Source organism: Nyctibius grandis, chromosome W (assembly GCF_013368605.1).
Source record: "Nyctibius grandis isolate bNycGra1 chromosome W, bNycGra1.pri, whole genome shotgun sequence".
Lineage (NCBI taxonomy): Eukaryota > Metazoa > Chordata > Aves > Nyctibiiformes > Nyctibiidae > Nyctibius > Nyctibius grandis.
Window position 1 is genome coordinate 14,311,440 of NC_090694.1, and position 18,683 is coordinate 14,330,122.

The window sequence follows — 18,683 nt, forward strand, 5'->3', positions numbered from 1 at the left end:
CTGCCCTGCCGACCTTCCCCCTGATCTTCACCCATAGACATTCAACCTTGTCATCCTCACCATCTTCCTCAATTTCAACACAGTCCAAGCACTCCCTAACATACAGCGCTACCCCACCACCTCTCCTGCTTCGCCTGTCCCTCTTAAAGAGCTTATAGCCATCCATAGCAGCACTCCAGTCATGAGAGTCATCCCACCACGTTTCTGTGATGGCAACCACATCATAACCTTCCTGCTGTACAGTGGCTTCTAGCTCTTCCTGTTTGTTGCCCATACTGTGTGCATTGGTGTAAACGCACTTCAGCTGGGCTAGCGGTCTTGCCCCCGACGCAGGCCTGTCGCCCCTAGGTTCATTTGTGGTTGCCCTGATCTTATCCCCCCCCCCCATCGAACCTAGTTTAAAGACCTCTTAACCAGCCCTGCCAACTTCTGAGCCATAACCCTTTTCCCCTTCTGACTCAGGTGTTCCCCATCCGGCATAAGCAGGCCCAGTGCCATGAAAGCCGCCCCGTGGTCAACAAGGGATACTCGAGGGGATACTGGTGGGAATTTGGTGTAGCGGCTGTGGAGATGGAAGAAATTAAACAGATGTCTGCGGAGAAAAGGACTCGGCACACAATCCAATGTGAATCAAGCATAAGCAGTTTATTACAAAAAAAAAAGCCAATTTTTATAACATATTTGCTTCTGTACATGCAGCCAGGCACTGTCCATGCAAAACCCGTTTGGTCGCCCCACTTCTGCCACACGCTGTCCACGCGCCCCCCCCCTGCAACCTCCCATTGGTCAGTCCTTTCACCATCCCCCTGTGCTGTAACATGATCCTGCAGGTGCCAAGTCCAGCACTGTTCACAGTGATGTTTACTGTCAAGTATGCAGAGGCTCCGTGGGCAGCACACAGGAGATAGGCCTGTGACCTTGCAGGTGCTAAGTCTGGCAGAGGCTCTGTGGGAAGCACACAGGAGATGATTGGCCTATGGCCTGCTGATTCTATCATGCCTGAGACACACCGCAACAAACAACATCCAAACAACAATATAAAAAATATTACCCGTGCCCATGTGCTAATAGAAAGAAAATCAATAGCAGTCCTATTTTGCAGTGTAGCGTGTCTAACTGAGTATACATCTAACAGCAAATTACTTAAGGCCGCAGAAGTAGCATTGGTCTGTTTTGAAAGCCAGCATCCCAACTTATTCAAGGTACTTAATGCTCTAGCAGCAGCTGCTCCAGGTACTAGTAAAGAAGCTGCAAAAATTTTTAATGTAACCCAGACATTGGTTTTCGCTTGAGATGGTACCCATGCTGTAAGGCTTGCTATGAGAGTATATAGAAAAACAGCTATATACAACCCTCCCATCTTCAAGTGACTGTCTCCTGATTCTGAGTTACTTCTTTTTCCTTTCCCACGGTGGGACGCACACACCTGGCTGGCATCCAACGAGGTCCTACATCTGTGGAAACACAAGCATAACCCCATCCCCAGGTTAACAAATCATGTGGTCCCGTCCATTGCCCTGTTTGCACATCTCGAATAAAAACTTTTACACCAGGTTCCATCTGCGATCGTCCTTTCATTGATCCAAAATGCATTACAACAGGAGGATCAGTTTTATCAGTTCGAATTTGGAGAAAGTTCAATACATATACTGCCTTGTCCAGTCTAGCTTCAGGTGTCTCACCACTCATTCCCCCTTTTTGTTTTAAAAGCATGCGTTTCAGAGTCTGATGTGCTCGCTCGATGATCGCTTGTCCCGTGGGAGAATGAGGGATTCCAGTGATATGAGTAACACCCCATGCCAGTAAAAAAGCCTGAACTTTAGTGGATCGATAAGCAGGTCCATTATCAGTCTTTATCTGTTTAGGGATGCCCGCAGTTGCAAAAGCTTTCCGCCAGTGTCGAATGACGTGGCCAGCATGCTCACCTGTTTGCGCTGTAGCAATAATCAAGGAAGAAAAAGTGTCAATCGTTACATGAACATATTTTAACCTGCCAAATTCAGCAATGTGAGTTACATCTGTTTGCCAAATGTCCAAGGCCTGCAGTCCATGAGGATTAGTTCCTTGTATCTGCGTAGGTTGTGGTAGTTGTTGACAATCAGGACACATAGCCACGATATTCAGAGCATCACTGTGTGACAAATGAAATTGTCGTCATAATGCCCAATATCCTTGATGAAAAAACTCATGTGACATACGTGCCTGCTGTTTAATGTCCGGCACCTGTACAGTCATTGCAGTAGAATTTGTAGGGTCAGAAACCAAAGAGTCCACTCGGGCGTTGCCTTCTGCAATAAACCCAGTCAAATTAGTATGACTTCTTACATGTAAAACATAAAACAATGCAGTTCGGATTTGAATTTCTTGCCACAGAGCTCGCAGCAATTCAAAAACACACTGATTACATGTATGCTCTATGACAGATCTGTCCAATTGTTTTACAATGCCAGCTCCATATGCTGAATCAGTAACCAAATTAAAGGGAGTGAGGAAATTTTGAAATACTTCTAATACAGCTCGTAATTCTACCACCTGAGATGATCCCTCTTGTTGTACTACGATAGATTCCCACTTGCCCTCAAAATACCAGACAAGGCCCACCTTGCCTGTTTTCCCAGATCCATCCGTAAAAATGGTAATTCCCTCCACAGGAGTGTCTGCGCACAACACTCCTGTGGCAATTGGAAGTTCCGCGCTCAATTTTATAACAGGATGGGAGGGCAAGTGGTAAACAACCTGTCCCGAGAAATTCTCCATGGCTGTTTGCAAAGCAAAGCTATTGGCCATACACCACTCAAAGTATTGAGCTGCAATAGGAACGGTTAATGATGCAGGATCTCTGGCCACAAGCTCCCAACATCGCATCCGTCCTTTGATGATAATCTGTGCCAATAGCTCTGCAATCATGGGGACAGTTTTCTTTGTTTTCAAAGGTAGAAACAACCATTCCAATATGTGTAACGGATCTGACCATTCTGAATTCCATTGACCAATTATTGCATACGGAATTTGCCTATCAAACAAAGTGTCAATTTGTATTTCCTGATTCAAATCAATACGATGTATAAATTTGGAATGTAGCCTGCTTTCTACATCTGTAATCAGTTGCTGTACCTCTGCAGTAGTCTGTCGTGGTGCTGTTAAATTTGTGTCCCCTGCTAAGAATTGGAATAGAGGCTGCAATTAATCGCAGCCATAACTTGAGCCTTATGTTCCACAGTACCTACTTTTGCACATGCCTTTATCATAGCTTTCAAATCTGGCTCTCCAGGTAAAGCTTCAATGATTTTTTGACAATCAGCATTAGCATTATCCCTAGCTAATTGCTTAACTATCTTGTAAACTAACATCAAAAACTTGCTTTTCAACTGCTCCTTGTAGCCTCTCAACAAAGGATAAATAGGGCTCCTTGGGTCCTTGTCTTACGGTAGTATATCTGCGTTTTGGGGATGCCAATTGTGCAGTTTTTACAATTGCATTCATACCCAGTGCTTTTATTTGTTCCAGGATAAGAAGGTCCCATTGAGCCTGATGGCTAGGATTAGCAAATTGACCCTCTCCCATTAAAAAATCCACCCCATTACCATACGTAGGGTCATTCTGATTGAGTTGAAAATTTATTACAGCTTGCGCTTCACATGCACTTCTCCAATTTGACATAAACACCGAAAATTGCACAGGTTGAAAAATTATCCTCCTTAGTTGCTTAAAATCCCAAGGAGTCAAAGTATCCATTGTCAACAGCCTTAACATTTGCATACATGGGGGAGAATTCACCCCATATCGAGCTACATTTCTTTGTAGATCTTGTACCACCTTCCATGAAAAAGGAACATGTGAATGAGGCTGTCCTGCTGCAGGGTCATTGAAAATCACAGGATAAGCAGAAGGACCAGTACTAAAAGACCCAGATTCACCCGCTGCACCTCCCATGCCTCCCAGTTTCTCTACCACCTCCCACTCCCCCTCCTGAGCTGCCGATGATTTTACAGCCTCCCAAAATTTCCCAGGATCCCGAGGGAACACAGTAATCCCAGGTAAACTAAGTAATTTATCTGGTGTGGGCTGAGGGGTTTTAATACTTAGCCGACTAAGCGCCTGAGACAGTTCTTCATCGTCAGCAGGTGGCGCAGGAGGAGAAGGATGTGCAGCTCCTTCAGTTATCTTCGGGGCTGCTCCACTGAAGGGTGGCAATCTCGGGTTCGCAGAGGGTGGTCGCTTTATGTGCCGGGGCTTCTGTACCACCCCTTCGTCATCGGATTCTGGGGTGCCCGTGATCAATAAGTCTTTATAATACTCGGCCACCGCATGAGGAGTGGTAGGTATCGGCAACTTCACCTTAACTGATGGTGCACTTGTAGATTCTTCTGTCATTACCTTCTCTGATTTTTCTTCTTCTGGAACATTTGTCCCTTCATTCTTTGGCGCAGGAGGAGGCACAGAAGTGCTGAGTACTAGTACAGGAGGCTCCAAATCCTCCTTCTTTTCCTCTTTGTCTTGCTGTTGCTTTACTTTTTGTACAGTCTCTTTCATTACACGCCATGTCATTAGCAGTTCCACGGCAGCTTTATCTCCCTTTGTCGCTGACTCAAAAAGGGCAGATCCTAATCCTTCCCATACTGTTAAACTGAAGGCAGCAGTAGCAGATGTATCACATCCATGCTTTTCCCCCCACAACAACATTTTTTGCAACAATGGGTCCGGGAGACTTATCCCCCATTGTTTCAAGACAAGCTGCCACATAGACAAGACCTTACTTTCTTCTTTAGTTATAGTACCCCCCATCGTGCCCTTGGTGGCTCACTGAATCCACGGTGTCCTCTAAGTCCCGGGTAAAGCAGCTCTGCCCGCTGCTGTTCCACCAGTAAAACCTTCTTCCGAACGTGTCTCGCCGGCCAGACGATCACGTCGGGGTCACCAGTTGCGGAGAAAAGGACTCAGCACACGATCCAATGTGAATCAAGCATAAGCCATTTATTACAAAAAAAAGCCCCTTTTTATAACATATTTGCTTCCGTACATGCAGCCAGGCACTGTCCATGCAAAACCCCATTGGTCGCCCCGCTTCTGCCACACGCTGTCCACATGCCCCCCTGCAACCTCCCATTGGTCAGTCCTTTCACCATCCCCCTGTGCTGTAACATGATCCTGCAGGTGCCAAGTCCAGCACTGTTCACAGTGATGTTTACTGTCAAGTATGCAGAGGCTCCATGGGAAGCACACAGGAGATAGGCCTGTGGCCTTGCTTGGAGAGATTGTTGACTTCAGCTCTTGATTCTTTCCGTTAGCTGTAACAATATCCCCCAACAGATGTCTACCCTGCCCGGTCTATCAGAGGACCCTTCTATTATGGGGCTGCTGAGGGTCGAGGAGCAAAAGGTGCCTATTTCTGCTAGAACGGTCCACCGACGACCATATCGGACTAACAGAGACTCCCTGATCCCCATTCACAAGCTGATCCATCAACTGGAGAGCCAAGGTGTGATCAGTAAAACGTGCTCCCCCTTCAACAGTCCTATATGACCAGTGCAAAAGTCCATTGGGGAATGGAGACTAACTGTGGACTATCGTGGCTGAATGAAGTAACACCACCGCTGAGTGCTGCCGTACCAGACATGTTAGAACTCCATTACGAATTGGAGTCAAAGGCAGCCAAGGGGTATGCCACGACTGACATGGCAAATGCATTTTTCTCCATTCCTTTGGCAGTGGAGTGTAGGCAACAGTTTGTCTTCACCTAGAGGGGCATCCCGTACACCTGGAATCGACTGCCCCAGGGGTGTAAACATAGCCTGACAATTTGCCATGGACTGGCCCAGAATGCACTGGAGAAGGGTGGAGCTCTAGAACACCTGCAATACATTGATGACATCATTGTATGGGGTGATACAGCAGGAGAAGTTTTTGAGAAAGGGGAGAAAGTCATTTGAATCCTTCTAGAAGCTGGTTTTGCCATCAAATGCGGAAAGGTCAAGGGACCTGCAAAAGAGATCCAGTTTTTAGGGATCAAGTGGCAAGATGGCCGCCATCACATCCCAATGGACGTGATGATCCAAATAACAGCCATGTCTCTACCAGCTAACAAAAAGGAGACACAGACTTTCCTAGGCGTAGTAGACTTCTGGAGGATGCACATTCCCCATTACAGTCAGATTGTGAGCCCTCTCTGTGAAGTAACTCGAAAGAAGAAAGACTTTGAATGGGGCCTTGAGCAACAACAGGCTTTTGAGCAAATTAAACAAGAGATAGTCCATGCAGTGGCCCTTGGACCAGTCTGGATGGGACCAGAAGTAAAGCATGTCCTCTACACTGCAGCCAGGGAGAACAGTCCTACCTGGAGCCTCTGGCAAAAGGCACCGGGGGAGACTCAAGGTCGATCCCTGGGGTTTTGGAGCTGGGTATACAGAGGATCAGAGGACCGTTATACTCCAACAGAAAAAGAGATACTGGCAGCCTATGAAGGCGTTCGAGCTGCCTCAGAAGTAATTGGCACTGAGGCACAGCTCCTCCTGGCACCCTGATTGCCAGTGTTGAACTGGATGTTTAAAGGACAGACCCCCTCTGCACATCATGCAACACGTGGAGTAAGTGGGTTGCATTGATTACTCAGTGGGCCCAAATAGGGAACCTTAATCGCCCAGGAATTCTGGAAGTAATCATGGACTAGCCTGAAATCAAAGATGTTGGAATGTTGCCAGAGGAGGAGGTCATGCGCGCTGAAGAGGCCCCATCATACAACAGACTAGCAGAGAATGAAAAGCATCATGCCTTGTTCACCGATGGATCTTGCTGCATTGTAGGCAAGCAGTGAAAGTGGAAAGCTGCTGTGTGGAGTCCTATGTGATGAGTGGCAGAAGCAGCTGAGGGAGAAGGTGAGTTGAGTCAGTTTGCAGAAGTAAAAGCCATCCAGCTGGCTCTAGACATTGCTGAGTGAGGAAAATGGCCAGTACTCTGCCTGTATACTGACTTGTGGATGGTAGCAAATGCCGTGTGGGGATGGCTGAAGCTATTTAAGGAAAACAACTGGCAGTGCAGAGACAAACCCATCTGGGCAGCTGAATTATGGCAGGATATTGGTACCTGATTAGAGAAGCTGGTTGTGAAGGTAAGTCATGTAGATGCTCACGTACCCAAGAGCAGAGCCACTGAGGAACAACAAAACAACCAGCAGGTGGATCAAGCTGCTAAGATTAAAGTGTCCCAAGTAGACCTGGACTGGCAGCATAAAGGTGAACTATTTTTAGCTTGGTGGGCCCATAATATATCAGGCCATCAAGGCAGAGATGCTACATACAGATGGGCCCGTGACCGAGGGGTGGATTTGACCATGGGTACCATCGCACAGGTCATCCACAAATGTGAAACACATGCTGCAATTAAACAAGCCCAATGGGTGAAACCCCTGTGGTATGGAGGACGATGGCTGAAATATAAGTATGGAGAGGCCTGGCAAATTGATTACATCTCGCTTCCATGCACCCGCCAAGGCAAGCGCTACGTGCTCACGATGGTGGAAGCAAGTACCGGATGGTTGGAAACATACCCCGTGCCTCATGCCACTGCCAATAACACTATTGTGGGCCTTGAAAAGCAGATTTTGTGGCGACATGGCACTCCGGAAAGAATGGAGTCAGACAAGGGGACTCATTTCCGAAATAGCCTCATAGACACCTGGGTAAAGAGCAGGGTATTGAATGGATATATCACATCCCCTACCATGCACCAGCCACCGGGAAAATGGAAGGATGTAATGGACTGTTGAAGACTACCCTGAAAGCAATGGGTGATGGGAATTTCAAAAATTGGGATGAACACTTAGCAAAGGCCACCTGGTTAGTTAACACCAGGGGATCTATCAACCCGGTTGGTCCTGCTCAATCCAAGCTGTTGCGCACTGTAGAGGGGGATAAAGTCCCTGTAGTTCGTGCAAGAAATATGTTGGGGAAAACAGTTTGGATTACTCCTCCCTTGAGCAAAGGCAAACTCATGTGTGGAATTGCTTTTGCTCAAGGACCTGGGTGCACCTGGTGGATGATGCAGGAGGATGGGGAAGTTAAATGTGTACCCCAGGGAGATTTGATTCTGGGCAAGAATAGCCATGAACTGTATGATGCTAAGTGTCATTCATCATAGGAAGAGTCACCCCAGACCCTGAACTTGGGCTGCAGCAGATACATGCACTGCAAGATCAAGATGCAATACACCATCCTGCTGTGCCCAACTTCAACAGTCCATAACACCATATGGAGGCCTGGCCCTGAGCTCCTAACTGATTGGATCCCATACCAACATTTTTTCCTGCCCTGAGAAATACTATGAGAAATGGAACCCATGTATTCGGACTGAATTGATTCAACGGACTGGAGAGAGTAGCTGTGTGGATGTGTATTTATGTTGAGGGATGGGAAAAATGGTAGTGACTTGATGTAAATGATATAGAATAAGGGGTGGAATCCTGTCGTGGTTCACTGGGATTTGGTTTCAGTTTGTGGCCAGCCAGGGTGATAAAGGCCCTTAGCAGTTAAATCCAGGGCAGCTGACCCTGGCTGGCCCACAGGTGTATTCTATATCATTGACCTCAAGCTCACTATAAAAGAGAGGCTTTGCTAGACAAAGGTGTGTTTTTTTTCCTTGCTCTCCTTGCTCTTCTCTGTCTTCCTTTTTGTGATTCCTGGAGCAGCTCGCCCAGTGCTCTGTGGATAAGTATACTGTTGTCTGTTTTGTGTTGTCATTTATATTGATTTTCTGCGTTTCATTCAATCTGGTTAACTTCATCCCACGAGTCTCCCTCTCTTTTTCCCATTTCCCTTCCTCATGTGGGCAAGGGATATTGGGTGATAGAAAACTGCTATTGTTTAGCCCTGGGTGCAGGCAAAATGAAGACACTACCTCACTTTCCATTCATCTAACCCGCACTTCCTGAGCTTTCCTATGAGGATATTATGGGAGACAGTGTCAAAACCCTTGCTGAAGTTCAGGCAGAGAACATCCACTGTTCTGCCTTCATCTACCCAGCCAGTCATGTCCTCATAGAAGGCCATCAGATTGGTCAAGCATGATTTGCCCTTGGTGAATCCATGTTGACTACTCCTGATATCCTCCTTTTCCTCCACATGCTTAGAGATTGCATCCAGAATGAGCTGTTCCATCACCTTTCCAGGGATGGAAGTGAGGCTGACCAGCCTGTAGTTGCCTGGGTCCTCCTTCTTACCCTTTTAAAAGACTGGAGTGACATGGGCCTTCCTCCAGTCCTCAGGCACCTCTCCTGTTCTCTATGACCTTTCAAAGATGATGGAGGGTGGCTTTGCAATAACATCTGCCAACTCCCTCAGCACTCGTGGGTGCATCCCATTGGGGCCCATAGATTTGTGGGTGACCAGTTTGCCTAAATGATCCCTAACTTGATGCTCCTCAACCAAGGGGAAGTCTTCCTTTCTCCAGACTTTCTCTTGTACCTCCAGGGTCTGGGATTCCTGAGGGCTAGCCTTAGCAGTAAAGACTGAAGCAAAGGTGGCATTCAGTAACTCTGTGTTCTCTGTATTCTCCATCACCAGGGTACCCTCCTCATTCAGCAGCGGGCCCACATTTTCCCTAGTCTTCCTTCTGCTGCTGAAGTACTTGAAGAAGCGCTTCTTGTTGTTCTTGATGTCCCTTGCCAGATTTAATTCCAAGTGGGCCTGCGCTTTCCTCGTCACATCCGTGCATACTCTGACAACCTTCCTATATTCCTCCCAAGTGGCCTGTCCCTTTTTCCACATTCCGTAAAATTCCTTCTTCCATTTGAGTTTTGCCAGAAGCTCTTTGCTCGTCCATGCAGGTCTCCTGCCCCTTTTGCTTCATTTCTTACTCATAGGCATGCACTGATCTTGAGCTTGGAGGAAGTGATGCTTGAATATTGTCCAGCTCTTGTGGACCCCCTACCTTCTAGAGCCCTAACCCATGGGATACCCCGAAGTACGTCCTTGAAGAGGCCAAAGTCAGCTCTTCTGAAGGCCAGTGTTGTGATCCTACTTATTGCCTGTCGTTATATTTGTCACGGCGGTCAAAGAAAAACAGGAGACAGAAGGATAGTTACAAGCAGGCAGCAAAGCAAGAGCAAAAGCAAAAAGAGCGCCTGCGTTTATTTTACTCCATTTTTTATATCTTCCCCCTCTAGCTGGCTAGCTTTATGATTGGTTGCACTCGCTGTTCACGCGCCCGACCACAACCGCTGATTGGTTGTCATGCGACGGCCACGAGTCCATGGTTGGCAGCTGGAATGTCACTCCACATCCTGTTTTTCTCACATCCTGTTTTCTTGCTAAATTCCTCTTCACTCTCAGGTTTAACCATTTCAAGGACATAGCTCCCTTCCTTCAAGGTCAGGGCCGCCAGCAGCCCAGTCCAATCCCTCAATTCCCCCTTTTTGTTTTTCACCAAAAAGGCCGTGTTTATCATCCATTGCAGGGCACTTAGCAAACAAGAAAACAAACACGGTAACTCGAGCATGATGATACAAACTACAAACAATCCCATAAGTCCCATCTTTATCAATCCTGTCAGCCATCCCCCGAGTCCTAGGTGACCCAACCAGTCATCTAAGAACCCATGACCCTCTCGTATTTTCTGCATTGTGTCCATTAGTTCTTTGATTTGCTTATGAATTGATTTGGAGTGATCGTTCAGATCCATACAACACATTCCTGACTTTAGCCTGTTTAAGAGGCTGGTGGACCGAGTCCCTTGGGAATCGGTCCTGGAGGGCAAAGGAGTCCAGGAAGGCTGAACATGCTTCAAAAGGGAATTGCTAAATATTCAGGAGCAGGCTGTCCCAGTCTGTAGGAAGGCAAGCCGTCGGGGAAAAAGACCGGCCTGGTTAAACAGGGAACTTAGACTAGAACTTAAGGAAAAAGAGAGCTTACTTGCTCTGGAAGAAGGGTCGGGTAACTTGGGAGGTCTATCGGGACGTGGCCAGGTCGTGTAGGGAGAAGATTAGAGGGGCCAAAGCTCAATTAGAGCTCGATTTGGCTGCTACAGTCAAAGACAACAAAAAAAGCTTTTACAAATACATTAACAGCAAAAGGAGGGTCAAGGAGAGCCTCCACCACTTGCTGAATGAGGAGGGTAATGTAGTGTCAGGGGATGAGGAAAAGGCAGAGGTGCTCAATGCCTTCTTTGCCTCGGTCTTTAATGTCAAGATCGGTTGTCTTCAGGAGACTCGGCCCCCAGAGCCTGAAGTTAGGGGCGGGGGGCTGTGTGAACCTCCCATGATCCAGGAGGAGACGGTTAGTGACCTGCTGTGCCAGTTGGACACCCACAAGGCTATGGGCCCGGATGGGATTCACCCTAGAGTAATGAAGGAACTGGCAAATGAACTTGCCAAACCACTCTCTATTATCTACCGGCAGTCCTGGTTAACTGGAGAAGTTCCAGCTGACTGGAAATTAGCAAATGTAATGCCCATCTACAAGAAGGGTCGGAAGGACGATCCAGGGAACTATAGGCCTGTCAGCCTGACCTCGGTGCCAGGCAAGGTGATGGAACAGATCATCCTGAGTGCCATTACACGGCACATGCAGGACAACCGGGGCATCGGGGCCAGCCAACATGGATTCATGAAAGGCAGGTCCTGCTCGACCAACCTGGTCTCCTTCTATGACCAAGTGACCCACTTAGTAGATGAGGGCAGGGCTGTGGATGTAGTCTATCTAGACTTCAGTAAGGCATTCGACACTGTCTCCCACAGCATCCTCCTGGACAAACTGGCTGCCTGGGGCTTGGATGTGTGGACTCTTCAATGGGTTAAAAACTGGCTGGATGGCCGAGCCCAGAGAGTGGTGGTGAATGGGGCAAAGTCCAGCTGGCGGCCGGTCACTAGCGGTGTTCCCCAGGGCTCAGTTCTGGGGCCGGTGCTGTTCAATATCTTTATAGAAGATCTAGACGTAGGGATTGAGTGCATCCTCAGTAAATTTGCAGATGACACCAAGCTGGGTGGCAGTGTCGATCTGCTGGAGGGTAGGAAGGCCCTACAGAGGGATCTGGACAGGTTAGATAGATGGGCCGAGACCAACGGCATGAGGTTCAACAAGAACAAGTGCCGGGTCTTACACTTCGGCCACAACAACCCCATGCAGCGCTACAGGCTGGGGGAAGAGTGGTTAGAAAGCAGCCCGGCGGAAAGAGACCTGGGGGTGCTGATCGACAGCCGGCTAAACATGAGCCAGCAGTGTGCCCAGGTGGCCAAGAAGGCCAATGGCATCCTGGCCTCTATTAGGAATAGTGTAGCCAGCCGGTCTAGGGAAGTGATCGTCCCTCTGTACTCGGCACTGGTGAGGCCGCACCTTGAATACTGTGTCCAGTTCTGGGCCCCGCACTTCAAGAAAGATGTTGAGGTGTTGGAGCGAGTCCAGAGGAGGGCGACCAAGCTGGTGAAGGGTCTGAAGGGTCTGACCTATGAGGAACGGCTGAGGGAGCTGGGGTTGTTTAGCCTGGAGAAGAGGAGGCTCCGAGGTGACCTTATTGCAGTCTACAACTACCTGAAGGGAGGTTGTAGTGAAGTGGGAGTTGGCCTCTTCTCCCAGGCAACTAGCGATAGGACAAGAGGACACAGCCTCAAGCTTCGCCAGGGGAGGTTCAGGTTGGACATCAGGAAGAATTTCTTTTCAGAAAGGGTTATTAGACATTGGAATGGGCTGCCCAGGGAGGTGGTGGAGTCACCATCTCTGGATGTGTTTAAGAAAAGACTGGACATGGCACTTAGTGCCATGGTCTAGTTGACAGGGTGGTGTAAGGGCAACGATTGGACTCGATGATCCCTGAGGTCTCTTCCAACCTGGTTGATTCTGTGATTCTGTGATTCCATCAAAATCCTGACATCCATGACCATGTGCTAACAATAAAAAGCCTATAGCAGCTCTATTTTGCAAGGTAGCATATAGAATACTATCTACATCGTTGGCTAATGCTTCTAAAACTCTAGAAGTTTGGTTAGCTCTTTTTGCAACCCAGCAAGCTAAATTTTGCAGTTGCGTCAACCCTTGGGCAGCATCGTTACATTCTATCCCTATGGTAGTGACACTTCTTTTTTTTCCTGGCCTTACGTAGGTTAGTATGGTTTAGTATGACATTTTGCGTACGCATTAGTAGACTTCATTTGCCTATGGTACACAGACCTCCCACCTTCTTACTGAGCAGCCCTGGACAAGCCCTATCCCCACAAATTAGGAATAAACCCTTTGGTAATTTTTGCTTTCAGATCTGTTTAAGGGGACCCCCACTAGACATGTATGAAAGGGTTGTTCAGGCTGAGCTAAGGAGGCACAAAACTGCATCTGGTTCAGGCTCCGCATCAGAGTCACCCAAACGTTGTGACTCCCCTCCCAAGGTGTCAGCGGAAGGACTATCGGCTGGTGTCCTCTTGTCAGCTCCAGGATCCAAAGCAGACTTAACACAGCTGGTGGGAAACCACCGTGGCCCTGCATCTGTGGAGACACAAGCATACCCACGTCCCCAGGTAATTAAATCCCACGGGCCTGTCCACTTTCCCGTTTGCAGGTCTCGTGCTAAAACCTTTGCCCTGACAAGAGGACCACCTCCCTGCAAAGACAAAAAATGAGAGATAATTACAGGACACTCTTTCCCGGTTGGCACAGTTAAATGATTCAATGTGTACACAGCCTTCCATAGGCGAGCATGCAGGGTCTCAGAGCTCATTCCCCCTTTTTGTTTTTTGAGAAGTTGCTTCAGAGTGTGGTGCACTCGTTCCACAATGGCCTGGCCGGTCAGGGAATGAGGAATGCCAGTAACATGTTCCACCCCCCAGGAAGCGAGAAATCGGGCCATGTGTGCAGATACATACGCCGGTCCATTGTCCGTCTTAATACGTTTTGGAATCCCAAGGGCAGCCCAGGCTTGCCGAAGATGTGAGATGGCGTCAATTGCTTTCTCGCTGGCATGGGCCGATGCCCACACGACCTTAGAAAAAGTATCCACAGAGACGTGAACATATTGTAGGCGACCAAAAGAGGGAATATGTGTTATGTCCGTTTGCCACAGGTCCAAGGCTTGGCAGCCGCGCGGGTTAACCCCGCGTGGAAACACCAGTCCGGATCCTAGGCGTTGACACTCCGGACAAGCGGCGGTGATAGATTTCGCATCTGCAAAAGAGATCTTGAATTGACGGACTAACGCCCGAGCCCCTTGGTGAAAACTGGTGAGACAGAAATGCTCTATGAACTAGGTCTGGCACTGGAGGGGTCCAAGCGGGGGCTGCGAGGGTGTCGGCACGCGTGTTCCCTTTACATATGAATCCTGGCAGACCGGTGTGGCTGCGAATATTCAAGATATAATACCTATGCATACGTCGGTTCACTACAGTCCATAGCATTTTTAGCAACAAAAATAATTGTTCTGAGTTTACCTCTTTGAGCAGCGCACGATCAACACGCTGCGCAATATCTGCTACACAAGCAGAGTCCATAACAATGTTTACAGCACAATGCAAAAATGTTTTAAAAGCAACAATGGCAGCACTAAGTTCAACCAATTGAGGTGATCCCTGTAGTAAATGCACCCATTCCTGCCATTGCCTTCCGTCATACCAGGTAACTACTGCTTTTCCCGATTTTCCAGAGCCGTCAGTAAAGACCGTGGGGCCTTGTACTGGGCTATCCACTGCCAGCGGCTTTTGAATCACTTGTAACTCTGAATGAGCTTGTAATAATTTGTGACTGGGGAAGATGATAAGATACCTGCCCTTCAAATCCTTCCAGGGCCAATTGAAATGGTAAACTGTTTGCCATACACCAGCTTACATAATCGCGTTCAATGGGAATTATCAGTCGACCAGGGTCTCGGCCCGTGAGTTGAACGCATCGTGTGCGTCCTTTCTTGATTATTTTCGTTATCAGCTCAATCTGAGTGCTCACTTTTTCGTGGTTGAACGGATAAAAACAGCCACTCTAGAACGCGTAGCGGATCCTGCCAGCGCTCATTCCACTGGCCCAGTAATCCCATGGGATGATAGTTGGCAATGGCTACATATAAACTTACTGGCGTCTCTAAATCCACTCAATGTACCTTTTTCTGTCGCATGCCATTGGCCGCTTCCTCTAAAGCCAAGGTGGCTTCCACTGTCAATGACCGGGGAGACATCAAATCAGTGTCTCCTTTCAACAGGTCAAAGAGCGGCTTCAATTGAGCAGTCAGGAGGCCCAAGTACGGCCTTACCCAATTGATGATCCCCAATAATTTCTGCGCATCATTCAGGGTTTTGATGTTTACTTGGAATTGGATGGATTGTGGCTCAACTGTCTGATCTAAGACCTTAACTCCCAAGTACTTCCATGGGGCCTGCTGCCGAACTTTTTCCGGTGCTATACACAGCCCGAAAGTGGCCAATGATTGCCGCAGAACTGGATATACTTGTTGAAGTTCTGCTTTATCTGCAGCTGACACAAGAATATCGTCCATGTAACGATAACAGTATACCTGTGGAAATTGCTCCCGTACTGGTGTCAACGCCTTTGCTACATACCATTGACATATTGTGGGACTGTTTTTCATGCCTTGCGGTAATACCGTCCACTGATATCGTTGACAAGGCGCCATGTTGTTCCTACTAGGTATTGAAAAAGCCAATTTGCATTTGTCAGTTTCATGTAAAGGGATGGTGAAAAAACAATCTTTCAGATCAATAACCAAAATGTCCCAGTTTCGTGGAATCATAGTCGGAGAGGGCATGCCTGGTTGTAAGGCTCCCAACCCCTCCATCACGTCATTTACTTTCCGCAGATCCTGCAGTAGTTGCCATTTACCTGACTTTTTCTTAATCACAAACACAGGGGTGTTCCAGGGGCTATGGGAAGGTTCTAAGTGACCTTGTGCTACTTGTTCTTCCACTAATTGTTGGAGGGCTACACACTTTTCTTCAGGAAGGGGCCACTGCTCCACCCAAATGGGGGTGTTTGTTAGCCAAGTTAGAGGCAGAGTTGGTCTCTGTGCACCCTCCACAACAGTGGTCCCTATTAAAAATCCTTTTGTGTACCAATGACCACTCCCCATTGTCCCAGAACATCCTGTCCCCACAAATTCAAGGGGACATCAATCACGTAGGGTCGCACTGTTGCCGTCTGACCCTCAGGGCTCTGAACTTGCACCATAAATCGGCTCTAGACACTCTGTGTCGCACCACCTACTCCCGCCAGCATGGAGCCAGCCGAGCAGGTGGGCCAGGATCGAGGCCATATATGTGCAGATATGATAGTCAAATCTGCTCCCGTATCAATCATCCCGGTCACCTGTATTGTCGAGGGGGTTCCTTTGGTGAAGGTGAGTATACAAGTTAAAGTTGGGCGGGAATTCTGTATGCTCTGAGCCCAAAAGATCTGCGGCGTTCCCGTCGAACCAACCCCCCCTCCCCTCTGATCTTATCCTGTTGATGAGTGACTTGCGCTCGGAAAGGAATCATTTGCGCGATCCGGCTACCTTCGGAAATTGACACGGGGGGGTAGGAGTCCATACCATCGCACAAATTTGACCCATATAGTCTGCATCAATAACTCCTGGTAAAACTCCTCTAAAAGAGGCAAGGGAATCTTTGGCAGCAGGCTGGCCAACTTGGCGAGGCGGGATTTAAACTGAAGGACTTAGGGGGAGTGGTCCATAGCGGTAATGCTCGTGCCATTACCTCTATTGGGGGAATAAGCCAGGCCAATCAGAACAGTGAGAAAGGTTCCTTAGGTGCCTCCCAAGATAGGAACAAGACGGCCAACCGCCTTAAGGGTATGTATAGATATCACGGATCCTCTTGAGCCTCTCCTGGGAAACCTGCATGCTTGTCTACCTCTCTGAAATGCTTGTACACCAATGCATGCAGCCTGGGGAATAAACCAGAAGAACTAGAGATCTATGTGAGGTCGCAGGTCCATGATCTCATTACAATTACAGAGACATGGTGGGATAGCTCTCATGACTGCAATGCTGTCATGGATGGGTACGTACTTTTTAGGAAGGACAGGCCAGCAAGGCGAGGAGGTGGAGTTGCCCTTTATGTGAGAGAGCAACTGGAATGTATCGAACTCTGCCTAGGGAAGGATGAAGAATGAGTAGAGAGCCTATGGGTACGAATTAAGGGGCAGGCTAACACGGATGACACTGTTGTGGGGGTTTACTATAGGCCACCTGATCAGGAAGAGGAAGTAGATGAGGCCTTCTACAGACAGCTGGAAGTAGCCTCGTGTTCGCAGGCCCTAGTTCTCATGGGAGACTTCAATCACCCCGATATCTGCTGGAAAGACAACACAGCTAGGCACCCACAGTCCAGAAGCTTCCTACAGAGCGTTGACGATAACTTTTTGACACAGGTGGTGGAGGAGCCAATGCAGAGAGGTGCGCCGCTAGACCTTGTGTTAACAAATAACGAAGGTCTGGTTGGAGATGTGAAGGTTGGGGCTAGCCTGGGTTGTAGCGACCACGAGATGGTGGAGCTCAGGATCCTGCGTGGAGGAAGCAAGGCAATAAGTAGGACCACAACCCTTGCCTTCAGGAGAGCTGACTTTGGCCTCTTCAAGGACCTACTTGGGGGTATTCCATGGGTTAGGGCTATAAAGGGCAGGGGGGGTCCATAAGAGCTGGACAATTTTCAAGCATCACTTCCTCCAAGCTCAAGATCGGTGCATCCCTATGAGTAAGAAATCAAGCAAAGGGGGCAGGAGACCTGCATGGATGAGCAAAGTGCTTCTGACAAAACTGAAATGGAAGAAGGAAGTCTATGGAATGTGGAAAAAGGGACAAGTCACTTGGGAGGAATACAAGAAGGTTGTCAGAGTATGCAGGGAGGCGACAAGGAAGGCCAAGGCCCACTTGGAATTAAATCTGGCAAGGGACATCAAAGACAACAAGAAGGGCTTCTTCAAGTACATCAGTAGCAAAAGGAAGATTAGGGAAAACATGGGCCCGCTGCTGAATGAGGAGGGTACCCTGGTGACGGAGGATGCAGAGAAGGCAGAGTTACTGAATGCCTTCTTTGCCACAGTCTTTACTGCTAAGGCCAGCCCTCAAGAATCCCAGACTCTGGAGGTACAAGAGAAAGTCTGGAGAAAGGAAGACTTTCCCTTGGTTGAGGAGGATCAAGTTAGAGATTACTTAGACAAACTGGACACCCACAAATCTTTGCACCCCGATGGGATGCACCCACGAGTGTTGAGGGAACTGGCAGATGTTATTGCCCAGCCACTCTCTATCATCTTTGAAAGGTCATGGAGAACAGGAGAGGTGCCTGAGGACTGGAGGAAGGCCAAAGTCACTCCAGTCTTTAAAAAGGGTAAGAAGGAGGACCCAGGCAACTACAGGCCAGTCAGCCTCACCTCCATCCCTGGAAAGGTGATGGAGCAGCTCATTCTGGATGCCATATCTAAGCATGTGGAGAAGGTCATCAGAAGTAGACAACATTGATTCACCAAGGGCAAATCATGCTTGACCAATCTGATGGCCTTCTATGATGACATGACTGGCTGGGTTGATGAGGGGAGAGCAGTGGATGCTATCTACCCTGACTTAAGCAAGGCTTTTGACACTGTCTCCCATAACATCCTCATAGGGAAGCTCAAGAAGTGTGGCTTAGATGAGTGCACAGTGAGGTGGATTGAGAACTGGCTGAATAGCAGAGCCCAGAGGGTTGTGATCAGCGGTGCTCAGTCTAGTTG